A 10,115-nucleotide genomic window follows, 5' to 3' on the forward strand; every position below is an offset into this window, starting at 1 on the left:
GCCAGACCGAACTTCCCGACCTCAAACGTTGTGGGCGGGACTAAGTTCGGAATGGCATCCAGGCTATGTACATTGAGGGGTGGCCGAAAGCGGATAGGTGCCAGAACCTCAGGCTCAATCTGAACGAGCAAAACATCCATATTTTCTAAATAAAGACAACCTATAATTTCCTACAGCCTTTGCTAACTAATAGAGGAATATTTTTAAACACCCATACAAATAAAAGGTATAGTGGATAAAACTCTTGGGATCTGGTACAGCTCCAGATCCCAACACTTTCAGTTTTGAGTTCTGGGGCATAAACTTTTCCATTGTCATTACTTACCTACTTTTAACAATACAAATTCTGTATAAAATGTATATTTACAATCACTAATATATACATAAATTGATTATTTGATAAGTTTTTATTAAAATTGTTATTTATCTATGATTTCACTGAAGACTCTTAGATGACTTGCAGAGATACATAATTTTCTCTATACCCCATATAACACAAAATCTAGTTCTGAAAAGAGCATGAATTCTGCACTTATCATCTTTGATGTTAGTATATTGATGTGCATAATTAAACACAAAAAATATGAATGTTTTGAATATTCCACTTGAGTGTATTGCTGCTGCCAACATCTGTATTAAAGGGGAAAAAATTGTTGGGGTGGCCACAGGGGTGGCTGATGATTAGCTAAAGGTGGCCATGGCCACCCCTGGCCCCCCATCTAGCTCCGCCCCTGCTTTCAAAGTCATAATTAAGAGATACAAAGTCATAATTTCGACTTTCAAAGTCAAAATTTCAGTATCCAATATGGCGTTCACATAAGTAAAATGTGTTAAATGTTGTAATTTATAGATATTCAACAGCTGGTTGATAACCGAGAGAACCAACAAAATGATTTAATCCCACTGGGTTTTAGTTTTTGTCAAGACCGTGTTCAATTTATGTCTTCAAAATGTTGCAACATCCATAAAGCCAGTTCCAAAAACTTATGACTGTTACTTAGCATTAGCATGTTAATTATTTCTATTATAACTTATTATTATTATACATGATAATATTGTTGGTACAGTGTAAATCACTCAATGAGAATGTAGTTACTTTGAACTCCTATTTCTCCTACTCCTGATCCCTGTTCCCTAATTGTTTGTGGGGTAAACAGCGAGGACATGACAGGAATTCTGGACTGATGGGCTTAATCCACACAGCCTTTAGCCTTTTGAACATCATTGCATGACAGAAATACACATGGAGGATGTTTGTCAAATTGAAAATATGACCTTCCAAAGAAGAGTTAGAAAAAAGTTAGACAAATGTGAAGAAGAGCTGAAGCTTTCCAGTCTGAAACCCAAATACAATGGTGGTGTCTACATTAGCATATCACACACAGTATGCATAAATAAATAATGTATTTTGTTAAACTCTGTAGGGTGGGCTGGTGCTTTTACATCTTGTCATGCAAAGGATTGTGGGAATCCATATAGGTCCTAACGCCAGACAGAAACATTTGGAGATCCCTATGCTAAATGAACTATAGGAGGCATCCAGCTTCCTTTTCCTACCTCCTTTCTTGCTGCCAACACAAATCAGATGGTAGGTGTCATGGAAACAGCTTACACAAATTTGTTCAAAAGTCTTTACAGATTTGTTGTATTCAGATGGGGCTAGTGTCTGTCATAGTCTTGATTTAGTCCAGAAATAGCTGTTGAAAATTTGGTTGTGTTTGGTCAGTCTGACTTTGTCCCACCTTAGTCCAACAAGGTGTTGAAATCCCAGTTTTCAACATCATTTCAAAGACCTTTCACTTTTCAACCAAATATAGATGTTGCTTGGATGTAACCCATGTCGTCTTTACAATGTCTTTTCAACCAACATTTGCTTGGTGGGAGTGGTCCAGTTTGACCAATGTGACTATAGCCTAATAACAGCAACAGAGCAGGAGGCGAACCAGGAATTACATTACTACCAGTATTTGCACCCTTTTAATGCAAGAAAAGAATATACGATTTTAAATAAGCAGGAAGCAGAACAGACGTCAAGTCTTATCCTTATTTTTTGCTATTTCTCTAAAAAATGGTTCTGTTACATGAAAGGCTGCATAATCTCTCAAGTTTAATAATTTCCAATAAACAGTGAATAAGTCTTGGTGTTAAGATTATGAATTGTTAAATCCCTCCAAGGGGATAAAAAATATAAAAGTCAGTGTTGTGCTCCTCTGAGTGTTACTGCAGGAGGTTTTGATTTGTTCCATTTCACCAGCATCACATTAAATTATAGAATCCCATGTTTTGATTAAAAAGTAATTACAAATAATGTCAATAATGCTTAATAAGAAAGTAGCAACAACACATGCAAGGATTTCTGTGAGTAAAAATCAATATGTGTGAATGTTTTAGGGGCTACCTGACTTCATGGACTGTATCGTAGCAACATAAGCACTCTTTGAAATACTAGCTTTAATTAAGGAGGATAATGGATTTAAATTTCTAATGCATCAAGCCTCAAATATGGCAACCCTACCCGGGAGTCAGTAAATGTCTGATATTGCTTCAGGCTGCAGGACACTTTGGGAAATCTTCTCCAAGTGTGAGTTAATGAAAACAGATAAGCCTCTGAAATGCTAATGTTGACTTTTGGTGCCTAAATCTGGCAGCTGCTCATGGGACTCCCTGCTTTAAAATGCACCAGGATGTTTGTTAAAGAGGCTTCTCATCCAAGAGCAAAGGCAATGTTTACATTACCTTCATGCTTTCCCTGCCTCATTCATGGACAAATTGATTTGCAGGAACCAACAAGGTGCACTATTGAGATCATTTGCATAAAGAAATAAAGACAGCTTTAAATTTCTGTGAGGAAGAGTCTCTGCTCCCTAATCTATATCTTTATACTTAACAAAGATACCATCTGCATTGCCTGTCAGTCATTAGAACAGCATGCCAGGCATGTGACCATTAACAAACTCAATGGCGTTTGGAGGACGAACACCTTCTCCCAACCACTGTAGGCTGAATCCAAGCTTCTTATTTCATCTTTCTAAGTTGATTTCTCTTTAAAATCCCACCAGTTCTAATTCCAGTGACTTTTTTTCTAACCGGTGTGTTCTGATGGTGACTGTAGTTTTCAGCATCAATTACTTGTAATAGATAACTTCAGATATAAGAACTTCTGAAGATACGTATACATCATATTTTGTGGTATTTGCTGACTTTACTTAAAAGTAAATTGCAAAACTGTGAATAAAAATTTGGTGCTTTGAAAAGACAAAAATACAAATGTTTGGTCATAATGACAATTGGAATGTTTTTGGAGTGTTAGGAATCCAGTTTCTGTGGGTTGTGCTTTTGTTTCTCTTCCCTCCAACACCAGGCGGCGCCTGGTTCTCGTTGGCCTTCTCACATACCTGCGGATGGTTACCTCATTACCGGAGGACTCTTAAGCTGCTGACTGCCACTACCTTGACATCAGAGTGTTTGCCAGTTTTGGGTACTCAAGCCAAGATGAGTTTGCTGAGTCAAACTGAGTTTTTGTCTACCTGAGTTTTAACCTTGCTGTTTTTGTCTTTGCCTCTGGATGTTTTGGACCTTCTCCCCCCTGGAAGGATTCTCTGAGCATCAAACTGAGCTGAGGATTCAAGCTAGTGTTTTGGATCTACTTTTTCCCAAGGATTGTTTGGGCGTCTCTCTGAGCAGGGGATTCATCTCCACAAGAAACCGTTCAAGTACCACAGGAAAACCAAGTGGCAGTCAGCTCCTCCGTTCCTCAAGGTAAAACCTCAACCTGGGTAAACTCTGTCCGCCCTCCAACGAGCAAGTCACTCACTGGAACAACCCATACCAACTGGATTCAACAAGAGACACCTTTTTCTGGAAACGTGAGTCCTGTTGCCTTAATTCCCCTATTCATATCGAAGACACAAATTTCCGACTGAGCCTGAACTAACCGCAGAATCTCCCCCTTCACTTTTCAGTCCCGATTCGACAGTGTTTAGAGCAGCACTGGACTCCTCTCTACCTACTCTTAATAAAACCTGCTAAACTTTTCCCTGGTCTCTTTGTTTGGTCTTCTGCATGTGGGTCAGAGCTTTAGATAAAATCATGACATGGAGATTGAATGTTAACTCTTGATGCGGCAGTATACAAGTAGGGACTGGCGCACTTCAAACAATAGATGGCATCACAAGGAATTCCAAAAAAAGTTTAAAAAAACAATCCAGTGGATTTTGTTTCCAAGTTTGAAGACGTTTTTGCTTCCCATCTAGGAAGCCTTTTCAATTCAAATTGTCAGAAATAACGTTAAGTTCACGGCTTTATAGAGTGGACTAAAGCAAAGCCTTGTTTTGGCTTAGAAACATGCAAATTGAACCTTTTTTGAAATCACTATGACCTGGATGACTGTGAATCTTCCCCAACATGAAAAAGAATATACTGGTGGGTAATACTAGGTCTGGACTGTTATATTATAACAAGTAGCCTGCTGCAAACTCTAACAAACTTTTAAGTATTACCACCTTTATCCACTGGGAAGGTCCCATTTGTCTTAAGGTGCATTCACAACAAACGTGAAACCTGCAAAAATTTGCCAATTTCATCTGCGTTTGCCCGCCTTTAAATTAGCCTGGTCAGCTAAGCATTTCGCACAGCAGGCAAAAAGCCTCTACATCGTGGAGTCTGCTGGGTTTGGCTTTCAACTCATGATTGCAGAAATCGATTTACAAAGCGACAGGCTGGGTTTTTTACTTTAGAAAGCCGAAGCTCTAGGGGTTTCTAGGTTCGCCAGTTTCCCAGAGATGGAACCATTATGGGCAATACCACTACTAAGCTGTACTAAACAAAATTTTGTTTTGTATGCGTTCCGTGTATACAAAATGACAGTAAAAATTGTCGGTCTAAGTCCTGATGGTCACTTTCAGTGGTACCTCTGACTATCTGTGACCCAATTCGGGGCCCTTCTGTCGTGCATTGGGGATGAATCACCCAGTCTACAGAGGGTTAGGTGAGATGGCATTCTGGCGCTGGAAATGGCTGGCTGATAAATTCCTGTGCGGTGTGAACATACATAACAAGCTGCCTTTTCATTACAAATATGTACATAAGGACGTCTCTTTGCAGATGTAATAGTGAAAAATTCCTCTTTAACCAACCTGATCCTGAAGTGACTGACCCCACTGGGCTGTTTTCATACCACAACACATGCCAGACTTTGACATGATGGTGAACAGTTAAAACACGACACCAATAGCAAAGCAGACAATGTACTTTTAATTACTATGTTAATAACTGTGTATAGTTCATTAGACGGTTGGTAAAAATTACACTCATATGATATGTTTAAAACCGCAATAAAGATCTTGGAATTATGGGTAACCCAGAGCGTAGATTAAAACCATAACCGTTACATACAATGTGTTAGCGACGATGGATATCCAAAAGAAGCACTTAAGCTGATTACAGAAGAAAAAGGAAAGAAGAGCTGCTGGAAGAACAGAAAAAAATTCCCAAAATAAACACGTTCTTTCAAAGAACGGAAGAGGGAGAGGAGGACGTTGCTGCTACAGTGAATAGAGATTGAGAGGAGATGAGTGGAGAGATCATGGGTGAGGAGGGGGCTGTGAAGCTCAAGGTAGCCCCATGGCTTGTTGTGCCAAGGTACTAAAGTACATTCATGTCTACTGAAGGTGAAGAATGATGAATTGTGTATGTATGGGGCACGGTTTGGGTCAGACGTTTGTGTCTGCAACATGTGATGGTGCCCTGTCACCAATGGTTCCATTCAAGGTGTGCAGTCACTAATTTTTCCATGTTTGATGTGTGATCATATACTACTGAGAATTGCATAATTGTTTCTTCTTGGCCGATTTATGGAACTAGCGCCGTATCCTGAACCTTTATTACCTGTTGTACTTCATATGGGGCCCACCCAGATAATGTTGCTTACAGGCCTATTGTTGTGTACATACATTACTGGTCTTTGTGAATTGTATTCACTTGTAAAATCCTTTTTGACACCAAAGCAGCATACATCCTGGTTAAATGATCAGTCTATTAGAAGACGAAGAGATATGACAAATGAGACAACAAATATCCAGTCAGACACTCCCACCATATTGCAGTTTAGAGTCTGCTTGAGTTACAATAAGTGGGGTACCTCTCCTTGCACACCTGAAAATGCTTCAGATGAATAACTATGTTTTTAGGACAATCATAAGTTACTGACCAAGCTGCTTTGGTGGATAAAACTGTTGCAGTCTGAATAAATCTAGTCAGTGTCTTCTCTTGCTTTGCTTGCTTTGTTACTGAGTGATCACAACACAGATCCTCCACAGTCGCAGAAATCAGGTCAGCCACTGAAGAAATGGGACGAGAGCTGAGATCAAAGCCGGCACACTTCTGGGGCTCTCCTCTTTCCCGACTTTTACATCACAAAGCATCAACCACCTGGTACCGTTTCAGGTGAAACAAAGAGACTGAATGAGGGTAAAGTAGAAGTTTCTCTACATAATGTGAGTTATCAGAGCTGGAGTGTGCCTGCTAATTACATTCACAAGTCTGCATCACATGCTTCAAAGGGTTGTTCCTCCTCTTCCAGACTGCGTCTCCTGTGCTTCCATAACCTCTGAATTGCCTATTGTGCTTGCAGCTTGGCAATTTGAGTGATTTGCTATGACAATCTTCAGAATGGTGATAGTCACTTCTGAGCGTTTGGTTCCTGGCACGCCACCCCCTCCCATGCAGACCCACCCACCACCATCCTCCTTACTTCTCCTTGTTATGTAAAGTGCATGTCAAGTGCTAGTCTCATATATGTCAAGTGGAAAGAGTGCACGTCTTGTTCCCAAGACAACTTCAGGGGAAAGAAAAGTTGCTGTAACTTTTCATTCAGGGAAGTTTGTTTAAAGTTTTTGTTTCCTTTTCAGAGACAGTGACTCATCCTCTGGTTCCTTTCAGATGGAAAGTCTACGAAGGAAGAACCATGTGGGAGGAACCTCTTTATTCTCTTGGAGAATAGGTGTCAATGATTCAGCAATAATTCAGACTGTATAATAGATAAGAGGAGCTGCAATGTCTGATTTTAGTAATCTTTGTCTGAAAATAAGAGTGAGATTTACATCTAACCAGGTATTTTTCTGTTAGCGGGCACGACTCCCGCTTTTCCTGCGAGCTAGATGGTTGAATAATCCTGTTGCACCTAAATTTGAATATCTTAAAGTTATTCTGTAATCCAATTAGGTAAAAATACAGCATAAAAACACAAGTACAATAAAAAATTTAATATTGTGCAAAATGTAAATGGTTTTTGTTAATCATTTCCACAAGTTTAGCTCATATAATAGATTAGATTAATTACACATAATTAAGCCATTCTTTTTAAATGTTTTAGATTATTGCCTGAAGACTGTGAAAACCTAATGTTCTGCCTCAGAAAATAAAATTTTTATAGACAGGTGAGTGGAAGCTAAATGTGTTGTAGGACAAGGTGCACTAACAGCACTGATAACTTGAGGATTGTCAAGCAATTTCCCTTCAAAATGTTGGGGTAAGCTTCCCAAATAGTGGACTGAGGCTGAAGTGAATAAGAGTTCATTAACAAAATACTCATGGACTCATGTTGGGAATGCCTGTATAAATTCTCCGTCACCAGGTCATCGCAACCATAAAACAGGCTAAGATCAAAGGCAATCAGACTTTCACGTAGTTTTTCTGAAGATGTTTTGAAACCTCTTCAGGAGGTTTTCTTTATTCTATCAGCCCACACCAGAGCGAGTTGTAGTTGGAATCCTGTTTTATGGAGCACAGAGGTCCATCCCCTAAAGCACATTCCGAGCCAGATACAAATCAGGGGCGTGTCCAGACATTTTTGATAGGGGTGGCACCAGTGGGGCACTGACTTATGAAGGGGTGACATGAAGTATGAGCAGGACCGCCTGCGCACAGACATATACACTCACATATGCACGCACACATGCACACAAGAAAATACACACCCACACCTAGACTTTGGTNTAATACTAGGTCTGGACTGTTATATTATAACAAGTAGCCTGCTGCAAACTCTAACAAACTTTTAAGTATTACCACCTTTATCCACTGGGAAGGTCCCATTTGTCTTAAGGTGCATTCACAATGCGCCTTTAAATTAGCCTGGTCAGATAAGCATTTCGCACAGAAGGAGAAAAGCCTCTAAATCATGGAGTCTGCTGGTTTTGGCTTTCAACTCATCATTGCAGAAATCGATTTACAAAGCAACTGGCAGGGTTTTTTTACTTTAAAAAGCCGAACAAAGCTGTCTGGGTTTCTAGGTTCACCAGTTTCCCAGAGATGGAACCATTATGGGCAATACCACTACTAAGCTGTACTAAACTCGGTTGGGGAAATCACTTTCAATGAGCGGGTTCCCAGATGTATGTGAGTGGAGCTAGGCGGAGCGAGACATGCATCTGGCTGTTGTCAGGTGAGGGAACAGGAGCATTAGAGCTGGAAGATAAGGCAGAGTGGAGAAGCCTGCTGGGGAAATAGCTCCAGCGGGGAGAGGCTACAGCTGATTGGTGCTAGCTATAGAAGTTAACTGCGGAGGAACAGAGGAGGGTCGTATAGGTCCACTGGGAAGACAGAACACTGAAGGCGGGGTAGAGGATACAACTTTCCTGGAGTTGGACTGGTACATCGGAAAAGTCCGCCAGGTAGAGCAACGTGAGGCAATGGCTGGCTGCTAAATTCCTGTGCAGTGTTAACAAACGTAACAAGCTGCCTCTTCATTACAAATATGCACAAAATGTAATCAATATTCTGCTAATGTGAAAAAAACACAATTTCACAATTGTGGGGTTTCCATTTAATTATACATGCCGATAAGCATGTTTATGCAACAACTCACTAAGAGACATTTCCAGCCATCATCCTCCTATTACCTTCCAAAGTCTTTTTCATTTTTTTTCCAATAATAACATCTGTTTGATCATATGACTTGAGAGTAGAAAGGCCAGCTGTAATTGGATACCCTCTGGACTGGAGGTGGAAAACAAAAGAATCTTAACTAAATGAACATCTCTGTTGGATAACATCTTCCACCCCATGCATGAAGCTGTTGCAGAACTGGAGAGCTCCTTCAGTGACAGAGTGCTGCAATCTAAATGCACCAGGGAGCGTTATCACAGATCCTTCCTCCCAGCAGCTGTAAGATATAACCACCACCGCTCCCAACAACCTCAATAAGTTGGTACATTTATGGTGATTTTTACATAGTTTCTGCCTTATGCTATGTTCACACCTAAAGCAGCAGAGGCAGCAGGGGCAGCTGGTTTACATGCAAAGTCAATGGTTGACGTGCATCAAGGCGCAGCAAAACATTCAGCAGCGTGTTTTGAGCAGCAGCAGCAGCACGTCCTAACAGCTGAAGCAGCACGTCGTGAGCTTCTGAGCATCTGACGCGCGGAACGCGTTCTAAACGCAGCTGCTGCAGGAGTTGGAAAAATTGAACTTTTGCTGTTCTGAGCGCCACAGCAACCAATCAGAGAAGCTGATCTGGGAGCTGGTAGGTAGAGTTACACATTGCTGATGATACAGATCACTATGCTCACTCCTCTGAAACAGTTTATTAATGCTTAAATTAACTTAAAATGCCGAAATCTACCGGCAAAACATGTTCGCTTTTATTATCCTGGTGCCTGCAGTTTGGATTACGTACATGAAAAACGCCTTCCAGCCGCCACGACAAACTACCAAGAGGCAACCAGGCCAGAGTCTGCTGTTGAATGGGATTCCTAGTGAAAGCGCACGACCGGTATGTGGGGGTCTGAGCGGCTCCAACAGCGAAATATTTGAAGGCAGGATGGTAATCTTGATGAACTGACTGAACTGATGAGGTTTTCAGGTGGACTTTCTCACTTAAAACTTTAAAACTACTTTTTATTTGTTACAGGCACAGAAATGATAGGGTAGCTCCGCCCAACGCGAATCAGAACCACTTTTCCACCGTGCAGCTACAGCAGCAAAGATGCTTCAGCCGTGTGTCAGAACTAAACTGGTACAAGCATCAAAAATGAAGCAGCACGCGCATTTTTGCTGCTCTTGCTGCTTGCGGTCTGAATGTAACATTAGTCGGTTAAATAACATGCTGCTGTCAT

The sequence above is a fragment of the Cyprinodon variegatus genome, unplaced genomic scaffold (assembly GCF_000732505.1).
Source record: "Cyprinodon variegatus isolate N-32 unplaced genomic scaffold, C_variegatus-1.0 Scaffold252, whole genome shotgun sequence".
NCBI lineage: Eukaryota > Metazoa > Chordata > Actinopteri > Cyprinodontiformes > Cyprinodontidae > Cyprinodon > Cyprinodon variegatus.